This window comes from Amia ocellicauda, chromosome 3 (genome assembly GCF_036373705.1).
Source record: "Amia ocellicauda isolate fAmiCal2 chromosome 3, fAmiCal2.hap1, whole genome shotgun sequence".
NCBI classification, from domain to species: domain Eukaryota; kingdom Metazoa; phylum Chordata; class Actinopteri; order Amiiformes; family Amiidae; genus Amia; species Amia ocellicauda.
In genome coordinates, this window is record NC_089852.1 from 54177636 (window position 1) to 54188157 (window position 10522).

The window sequence follows — 10522 nt, forward strand, 5'->3', positions numbered from 1 at the left end:
CCAATTGGCACTAAGGGGCCTAAAGTGTGCCAAGAAAACATCCCCCACACCATTACACCACCACCACCAGCCTGCACAGTGGTAACAAGGCATGATGGATCCATGTTCTCATTCTGTTTACGCCAAATTCTGACTCTACCATCTGAATGTCTCAACAGAAATCGAGACTCATCAGACCAGGCAACATTTTTCCAGTCTTCAACTGTCCAATTTTGGTGAGCTTGTGCAAATTGTAGCCTCTTTTTCCTATTTGTAGTGGAGATGAGTGGTACCCGGTGGGGTCTTCTGCTGTTGTAGCCCATCCGCCTCAAGGTTGTACGTGTTGTGGCTTCACAAATGCTTTGCTGCATACCTCGGTTGTAACGAGTGGTTATTTCAGTCAAAATTGCTCTTCTATCAGCTTGAATCAGTCGGCCCATTCTCCTCTGACCTCTAGCATCAACAAGGCATTTTCGCCCACAGGACTGCCGCATACTGGATGTTTTTCCTTTTTCACACCATTCTTTGTAAACCCTAGAAATGGTTGTGCGTGAAAATCCCAGTAACTGAGCAGATTGTGAAATACTCAGAGCGGCCCGTCTGGCACCAACAACCATGCCACGCTCAAAATTGCTTAAATCACCTTTCTTTCCCATTCAGACATTCAGTTTGGAGTTCAGGAGATTGTCTTGACCAGGACCACACCCCTAAATGCATTGAAGCAACTGCCATGTGATTGGTTGGTTAGATAATTGCATTAATGAGAAATTGAACAGGTGTTCCTAATAATCCTTTAGGTGAGTGTAGTCAGACATGTTTATATCCCAATACTAGTGTACAAACTTAACAACCATAAAACCCCACATTTGTCTCTATGTAAACGAATGCTAACTTAACTATTGTATGTTGAGAATTCAATGTAGAGGAAAAAGTAACAAAAATACACATTAGTACTTAGCTCAGCCAATCCGCTTGAGACATTGCCAGCGCTTGCGTGGTGGCAAGCGCAATTGATATTAAAGGATTATCCAATCGGTGGCTAGATACTGCCCACTTACTTTGACACAACCCCTTTTCATTAAAATGTGTAATTGTGCTGAAAAACGCCATTAAAAAAACAGTCATTATGAAATACGTAATTATGAAATGCGTCATTATGAAATTAAATGCGCCATTGATAAAAAAGTAATTCGGGAAAATTTAATTATGAAATGAAAAAGGCCATCATTTAATATTATATTGCAAAATATTTCATAATAATTTGGTATATTTTATGTATACATTTCACAATAAAATGTATTTAACGATTTCATTATTTTATGATTTCGTATTTCATCATTTAATTTTGACCGTTTTGGTCCTCCATAATGGGCATGTATCATTGGAAAGCTACAGCCCTGCCCTGCAAGAAAATGACAGATCCGCTGGCCAATGAGGGACAGGATTCGGGTAACAGGGCATGGAATGCGCGTGTCTTAAAAGGGGAGGTAGCTCAGCACTGCTTATACGGAAATTGCTGTAACTAGGCTAATTCGAAAGCTAGAGACCTGTGGTTTTCGGGAGTGGCAGCCTTGAGCACCTATGGGAGAGCGGATTATAGGGATATGACGTAGTACGCTCGGCCCGCCCCTGTGACGTTTTGCAAGGGGCGAACCCCAGACAGTTAAGATGGACTCTGGGACAGTTTGTCAAATTTGCACATGATACTAATGTTGCAAAGGTACAGTAACAGTCCTAATTAAAGACCCCAGAGTAGTACACTTTGTTCTCTTTACCTTAAATCACATAAAAGCAATTTGGAGTCCGTTAAGTTATTTCTTTGCTTGCATTCAGATCAAGCTGTAAACGGTTGCTTGGATGCAGCTGTTGCCATCTTCCAGAACATTTTAAAAAAATAATAATAATACACTTTCTAGTGAATCAAAATATAAAAAACACAAAGCGTAAATAGTGAAAATAAAACTAAACGCAACAAATGAACCAGAACACAAGCCAGTACATTAAAACCGTGACACTTAATTCTAAAATAAAACAAAAAGACAGCATTAACCCAAACCATGAAACAACCAAATCTAAATTGCAACAGAAACAATTTATAAACTGCTCCACAAATTCTTAAAACAATCCTACAAATATTAAAAGGTTTAAAAATATCAAAATTAAACAAAAAACCTACCCCAGTCATAAGCAGCATTACTTCGACTCTACACGCAACTTGTGCTCGTTGCAGTCGTTACCGATTCTCTGTGCTCTCTGGGTCTAGAAGAGTTCTCTTCACCCTTCTAAATTAAAATGAACTCATTAGCCCACACCATTTAAAAAGACAAACAAGACAGCTTTAAAATACTGTTTTATTTGGTGTAGTATTTTACATTTCATAATTAAAAACAATTCAATTTTTTAATACTTATGATTAAAATCTTTAAAAATCAATTCTTAAAATCACTTAAAATTTTTAAAATCATTGTGATTTTAACAAAAAACAAAACAATTAACTTCAAAATAAACGTGCCCAAAACAACAAAACAAACGTGATTAATGCAAAACTGCTCACCAACATAAAAGTCAAATACATTGAAAATAACTGAAAATGCATTGGACAAAATAAAGAAACAATTAAAAAGGTAAAAATAAAAAACAAACAAAAAAGGTCCAATGCATTTAAAATTAAATCCAAGACGGACAATGTATTTGACAAAAGAATATAACAAAACGAAACCAAAAAACCCCTAAAACAATTAGTGATTTAAAAACAACTAAATCTTTAAAAACAATTAAGATTCATTTTTAAAATCTTTTTAAAAACAATCATCCATAAAATATTTAAAAGATCTTGGACTCGGGCTCCAGCAGGGGGAACTGACCGTCCCCAGAGGTGGGTCCCATCATGGGATCCTGAGCTCCCCCAGATCTTGTATGTGCCAGTTCTTATAGGCTTCCTCCTTGCCCCTCTGATGGACCTCCAGATTGACATAGTCCCTTACGAACACCATGCCCCTCCGCGCGATGACAATCGGGTCCAGCTCCTGCTTGTTGAATAGACAGATGTTCCGTCCCTCCCACAGTGCCTGCTTCACTGCGCAGACGACACGCCACCAGCACCTCAGGGTGGATGATGATAATCCCCTGGCCGGACCGTACAGGATCTGCTGGGCGGTCGCCCGCGCAGGAACGGCAAACCTGTGGAGGAACGGAGAAAACAGGAGCCAGACCCTGTGGGCGGAGGGGCACTCACTAAAGATGTGAGCCTCCGTCTCCTTCTCCAGGCAACCCTTATAGGGGCAGGTGTCATAAGGAGCTATGCCCCTTCTGTGCATGAACACTCGGGTGGGGAGACACCGACTCACAGCCATCCAGGAGACATCTTTCTGCGTATTCGTGAGGCAAACGTGCGTAGCGTTAGCCCAGATAAACCGGCAGGTTTAGGGAGGGAAATCTTCTATCCGGCTGGTCTCCTGGGTAGATCTCATCTGGCTACAGATGGTCTTATAATCCCAGGAGGCCAGCACGACTTTATGGAGGCCTACTTCGAGCGCAAAGGCTCGGAGCGCCCTGTAGAACGGCGGGGGATCCCACGAGTGCGGCCTGGTGTTATCCATGGCGCAGAGGCCGAATGGTCTCAGGCTGCTGGCAAAATAAAAGCAGTTCATGAAACTCACTTTCTTGCCAGCAGCCTGGATGTTCTTGACCACATAGGCCAGCCCCTGCGCCTTTATCAGCCGCACAACGTCCGGGACCCCCCTGCCTCCATCCAGGGTACCCTTCACCATCTGCACTCTTTTCAGCCTCTCCATTTTGCTCCCCCAGACAAACCGAAATATAATTCGGGTCACTAATTTTGCGATGACCTTGTCTGGGGGGAAGATCATTCCTACGTAGAGGAGTATCGGGAAGAGGATGGCCTTTACGACCAGCACCTTACCAGCCATCGTCAAGGTCCTTGTGCTCCAGCCGTGGATCTTCCTTTGGACCTTCGCTATGGCCTCCTCCCAGCTCCGGGTGCCCGTGTTGGTCCCGTCGATCGTGATCCCCAGAACCTTGATAGACGGTTTCACAGGGAACACGGTCGGCGGGCCCCGGCCGACAGGCCATGCCCTGGAGAGGTAGACCTCGCTCTTGGCCTTGTTGACAGCGGCCCCCGTCGCCCTGCAGAAGCCGTCCAGCAGTTCCTCGACCCTGGCCACGGACGGAGCGTCCGTGCAAACCACGGCCACGTCGTCCATATAGGCCAGGGCCTTCAGTTGCTCTCCGCCGGAACCCGGGAGATGGAAACCTGTCACCCGGACGTCCCGGCGGCTCGCCTGCATGAACGGCTCCAAGCAGAGGACGTACAGCAGGGCCGACAGGGGACAACCCTGCCGGACCCCCGACCTGACCGGAAATGGTTCGGTCAGGTGGTGGTTCACAAGGACCCTGCTGCTTAGACCGCTGTAAATGATCTTAACCCACTTCCTCAGGCCAAGAGCGAGACCCATCCTCTCCATGACGAGCTGCAGGTATTCGTGGCCCACTCTGTCGAAGGCTTTCTCCTGGTCCAAGCTGATTAGGACCAGGGGAAGCCCTCTCTCGTTCGAGTAGGCCACGACATCCCTGAGCAGCATGGCGTTGTCGGCCGCTGATCTCCCCCGGGCACCACAGACCTGGTCGGGACCCACGACTTGAGGGAGTGGCCGCTGCAGCCGGAGCGTCAGTGCTTTGGCCAGTATCTTGTAGTCGGTGCACAGGAGGCTGACTGGCCGCCAGTTCCTCAGATCTTTTTGGTCTCCCTTCTTGTGAAGAAGGGAGAGGATACTCTTCTTCATAGAAGGGGCCAATCTGCCCTCTCTGTACATCGACCCCAAGACCTGGGCCAGATCTTCTTTAAGCACCTCCCAAAAGATCTTATAGAACTCAGCAGGGATCCCGTCGGGACCCGGTGTCCTTCCAGAGTTAAGACTCTTTATCACCTGGGAGAGTTCAGTGGTGGTGATCTCTGGATCCTCCTCCTCCTCCTCGTCCCCCTCATTGCGGGACTCCAACAGGGACAGAAAGTGATGGATCAGATTTTGATCCACCACCTTCTGATCGTACAACTCCCTGTAGAAATCCCGCACCACTGTCTCAACAGCCTCTCTGCCCTCCACCTCTTGCCCCGAGGAGTCGATCATGGAGGACATTGCAGGCCGCCTCTCCTTCGTTTTCTTGAAGAAGAAGCGGCTGCATTTCTCATCGTCCTCCATGATGCGGACCCTGGAAAGGACCTTGATCTTCTCTTGCTCCTCCCGATAGAGGGCGGAGAGACTCAGTTTGACCCGGGCCACCTCCTCAGCTAGGTCGAAGCCTCTGAGCTGTAAAAGACTCAGGCGCTGGAGGCGGGCGTTTAGATGGGAATATCTCGCCCGCCTCTCACGAGCTTTCCGTTTCCCCAGCTGAATGAAGTAGCCCTTGGTTCTTTTCTTCACCATCTCCCACCACTCTATGGGAGAATCAAAAAGGTCCTTCAGGGTCCTCCACTCCTCGAGGCGTCTGCTAAAGGTCTTAATAACACGAGGGTCATCGAGCAGGGAGGTGTTGAGCTTCCAGACCCCAGGCCCCGACTCCCGTGTGCTCGGGATGAGCACCTCTGTCGTCAGGAGCCTGTGGTCTGAAAAGAAGACCGCCTCCGAAGACATGGCGGTCCTCTCCAGTGGCTTACTGAGGAGGACGAGATCTATCCTGGAGAAGGAGGAGCCAGAAGAACTCACCCAGGTGAACAAGGGGACCAGGTCCCGACCTGCGTCGCAGAGTTCAAAGTCCTCCACGAACGCAGCGAGGTCCCTGCTGGATCTATCGTTGCGGGGCGTACTCCGGTCTACATCCCTCAGAGCACACTTGAAATCACCTGAAATGATAACTGGCAAGGTGCCGATCAGGAGCGGGCGTAGCTGAGGGAGAAAGAGGACTCTCTCTCTCTGGCTGGTGGGGGCATAGACATTGACCAGCCTCAATACAGCCCCCTTGTATTTAAAATCGAGGCTGGCCAGTCTGCCCGCCTCTATAACCTTAAATGTTTTTACTACTATGAAGGGGTTTTTCAGGAGTACGGCAATCCCGTCCGCTCGGGACACATTGGACCCCGACCAGAAGACAGCTTTAAAAGTAAAAGAAACCCATAGTTGACTCACCCCAGCTCGCTACTTTGTCTCCAAACTAACACACCACACGTTTGTCTGCATGGGGTTCCTTGCCCTTTTATACAGGGGCTTCAACATCATTAACCCTTTCCCTACCGCACTGCTACACTAAAATAGGTGTCTCATCTCTATCCCTACCTACAACAATACTAAGCCTTCAATCTAACCTACCTGCTATAGAAAGATGGTGACATCCACTCGCTTCTAACGTAGTGTATATAATAAACAGCTATGTGATGCAGAGAATACCCATGGGTTGGGTGGGGTGACGTGACAACACCAATCTTCTCACACACTAAACAACACAGGTATATATCGATGATGGGTCCTTCTGTGATTGGCTGGCGACAAAGGAGGGGGGAACCAATGAGGACAGGTAACACGCCCCCCCTTCAGCAGCAAATCCTCACACCCGAAAGAGAGCTCTTCAGCAGCAAATAGCACCTAAAAGAACTACAGATTCACAAGAGAACAGGGAGGTAACAATGTAGGTAATACAAATGTCCACTATAATTACACTATGGGAGGAATAGAACTATAAGAAGTAATGCATGAGAAAGACCTAGGAGTCTACATGGTCTCCTCACTTTCCCCATCCAAACAATGTGGGGAAGCAATAAAAAAGCAAACAAAATGCTAAGGTATATTGTCAAAAGTGTAGAATTTAAAACAAGGGAAGAAATGTTAAGACATTACAATGCACTAGTTAGAGCTCATCTGGAATACCGTGTATAGTTCTTGGTTCCACACTTCAAGAAAGATATCACTGCTCTAGAGGCAGTTCAGAGGAGAGCAACCAGACTTATTCCAGGTCTGAAGGAAATGTCCTACTCGGAGAGACTGAACTGAACCTTTTCACCCTGGAACAGAGACTACATGAGGAAAACAGGAGACACTTCTTCACACAGATAGTTGTTACAATCTGGAACAAACTTCCCAGTGATGTGGTTGAAGCTGAAAATTTGGGAACATTCAAAAATAGACTAGTTAGGATCCTTGGAGTTATTAATAGACACCAAATTAACATGATGGGTCGAATGGCCTCCTCTTGTTTGTAAACTTTCTCATGTTCTAATGTAGATTCTATTCTAAATAGAGCTATTGGCCTCAACGATAAGTGCTACGTTTGGTGCAAGCCTAACACCACAAATCATCCTGAGAACACCATCCCTACCGTGAAGCCCGGACCTCAATCCAATTGAGAATATGTGGAAAGAGTTGAAAATTGCTGTTCACCAAAGGTCCCCATCGAACTTGATGGAGCTTGAGCAGTTTTGCAAAGAAGAATGGGCAAACATTGCTGTGTCCAGATGTGCAAAGCTGGTAGAGACTTACCCACATAGATTCATGGCTGTAATTGCTGCCAAAGGTAACCACCTAAGCTATTTTTCCTAGGCAGACAATAAAATGTGCAACTCTTACATGACAGTTAAATGATACATTCAGACTTCTGATGCTGAGATGTGCATGTTCAATTGCACTGAAGTCAGGCATCTTTATATTTATTATCAATCTAATTGTCACTTTAATTAAATGAAACACACTAATTTAGCAAATAACATTTTAGTATTATGAAATTCTTAGTATTTGGTTTGTGTCCCATTTTATGGCTAATTTCAAAACTAAACTTGATTTAAAGCATAATTACTTGTTTAAAAATACATTTTGAGACCTGTGTTAAATTTGACAGATAGCATGAGATAATTAAAACAATTATTTTTGAAATGGATGCCAGCCTTCCAACTGAGCTTGGTGCAATGTGGTGTGAGAAAAATTAAGTACAGTTGAATTCAACAACCTCCACTCCATAATTCAAATAACAGTTTCACAAAATGTGGTGATGCATTGGAAAAAACAGTCAAATACAGGTGCTGAGAAGATAAGTCATTAAAGCAATTGTTTAACCATCTCTCCCATTTGTAAGCTTTAACATATTTAACATACATTTTTCACTTTAACTCAAGGGAATCTTCCAATGCATATCTGGTTTAAACTACACAGGAAAACTACCTCCACTGCTTTTGCTGTTAAAAGATATTATAAAGTTAGGTGGGGAATGTAGGTGGCTTACTGATGGCCAAATCAGTTACCATCATGAAAACAAACCACTGCAAAAACAAAGCGCCTTTCATCATTCCAGTCCTTCCTCACATTAAAAGAAAATCAGAGTATCTGTCTTTCTGTGATAATAATCCTCCGGTAGCCCGATATTCTGTCTTTCTGGGATGACATGTTGAATTGGCTGATGACAGATGCCAGAACAACAGACAATAAAGAGGAAAGCAGGTGTGGGAGAGTCAGAAGGGGTGATGAGTGTGGGGGAGGGAGGGTGACTGTGGTTAGTTAGTAGAATAGAATAGGCCTGAAGAGGTGAAGATGACGGACTGAAAGAAGGGATTAGTTAAAGAGTCAGACAAGTGAGACAAAAGCACAGCAGGTGGATGTGGCTGAAAAGAGTCAGTGCAACAACAATAAACAAAACCAAAATGGAGGGTTAGGTTGCAAGAAAATTAAGCCAAGGCGGGGGGTTGAGGGGGGGGGGAATGACAAGAATGTAGACGAGTATTACATTATTAGGTATTACACTAATCTACATGTTTTAAAAAGTAAAACTTATATCTGTTTGTATATTGTATATTATCACATTTCAGTTTGCCCATATTGATTAATAATATAGAATTAACATGAGGAACAAGGCACTTTAAATTAGAGAAAGGCTTTGAATGGGTCTGATAACAGAAAGATGTTTTCAAATGATTTCTTAGCGATTTAACAGATCCAAACCAAGAGTGTGCATTTGTTTGATTAGGTTCTTATATGACACAATAGTTTCCTTGTAATTATTCTGCCAATGAAGGTAAGAAAGTATGATAATCATTATCATTTTCATGCTGTTAATATGAAATGTTGGATTAAAACATCTTTAAATTGAACAGTAGACAGAGAAATCAACATTTCCCAAAACAAATTACTTTTGTACAAAAAGTATTTTGTAGACAAATTAAGAAGAACTAGTAAAATCAACATGATGTATGACTTTTGCCATCAACATTAAGACACACAGTTACACCCTGACGGTGTTACTAAATAATGTGAACGGGGTACAGCACAAATTAATTAGAAAATCCTATTCAAGAGCTTTCAGAAGCAGATGTGCAGGAAAGACTAAGTAAAGCACACAACCAGAATGAATGTAGTCATTTCCCACTAAACTGCATTTCAGTGCACATGTTAATGGAATTGAGAAATTATCACATTCTGTATCAGAGATCTACTGTATCATTATAACAGAACAAATTTCTTGCCAACACACAAACAGCACCCTGTCCAACGAAAATCTGTTGAAACATAAGAACATAAGAAAGTTTACAAATGAGAGGAGGCCATGCGACCCATCATGCTCGTTTGGTGTCCATACATAACTAAGTGATCCAAGGATCCTATCCAGTCTATTTCTAAATGTTCCCAAATTTCCAGCTTCAACTACATTGCTGGGTAGTTTGTTCCAGATTGTGACAACTGTGTGAAGAAGTGTCTTCTGTTTTCTGTCTTGAATGACTTGAAGCCCAATTTCCATTTGTGTCCCTGGGTCCGTGTGTCCCTGCTGATCTGGAAAAGCTCCTGCGGTTTGATGTGGTCGATGCCTTTCATGATTTTGAAGACTTGAACGAAGTACGGTCAAGTACATTGTACAGTCTTAACATTATTCCCTTGTTCTAAATTCTACACTTTTTACAATATATCCTAACATTGTTTGCCTTTTTTATTGCTTCCCCACATTGTTTGGATGGAGGAAGTGAGGAGTCTACGTAGACTACTAGTCTTTCTCATGCGTTACTTCTAGTTCTATTCCTCCCATACTGTAATTATAGAGCCTCAAGTAGTATATTCTTAAAATATAACCATCTATTTTCAACTGAATCTGTAGCCAGTGTGCTCCAGTCTAACTCTTGTTGCCGCCTCATACCTTCAAGGTTTGCTTTTCTAAAATTGTAGACCATTGTTTTAGACTTGGTCCTTGTTTTTTGAAAGAATGCCTCAAATCTAACCGCACTGTGATCACAGTTTGCCATTGGTTCTATAACTAGTGTCCCTCTGACTCTATCTTGGTCATTTGAAAAGATCAAATCAATGCATGCACACTGTCTGGTTTTATCCTAAATGGTTTTACTGAAATGTTTTATCGTGCTTTATGCTTTAGGCTTGGCTTTCCAAACAAAAGTTTTACATAGTTTGTTGTATTCTCCATAATTAAGTCATAAAAATTATGATAGTATTAATGATAATTATATCTATGTAAATTTTAATTGGTTCTTATTTGGTTTTGAATAAACTATCCCCAGATGCAGTCTCCTCTACCTGGCTGGCTCATTGTGCACTTTTGATTACCA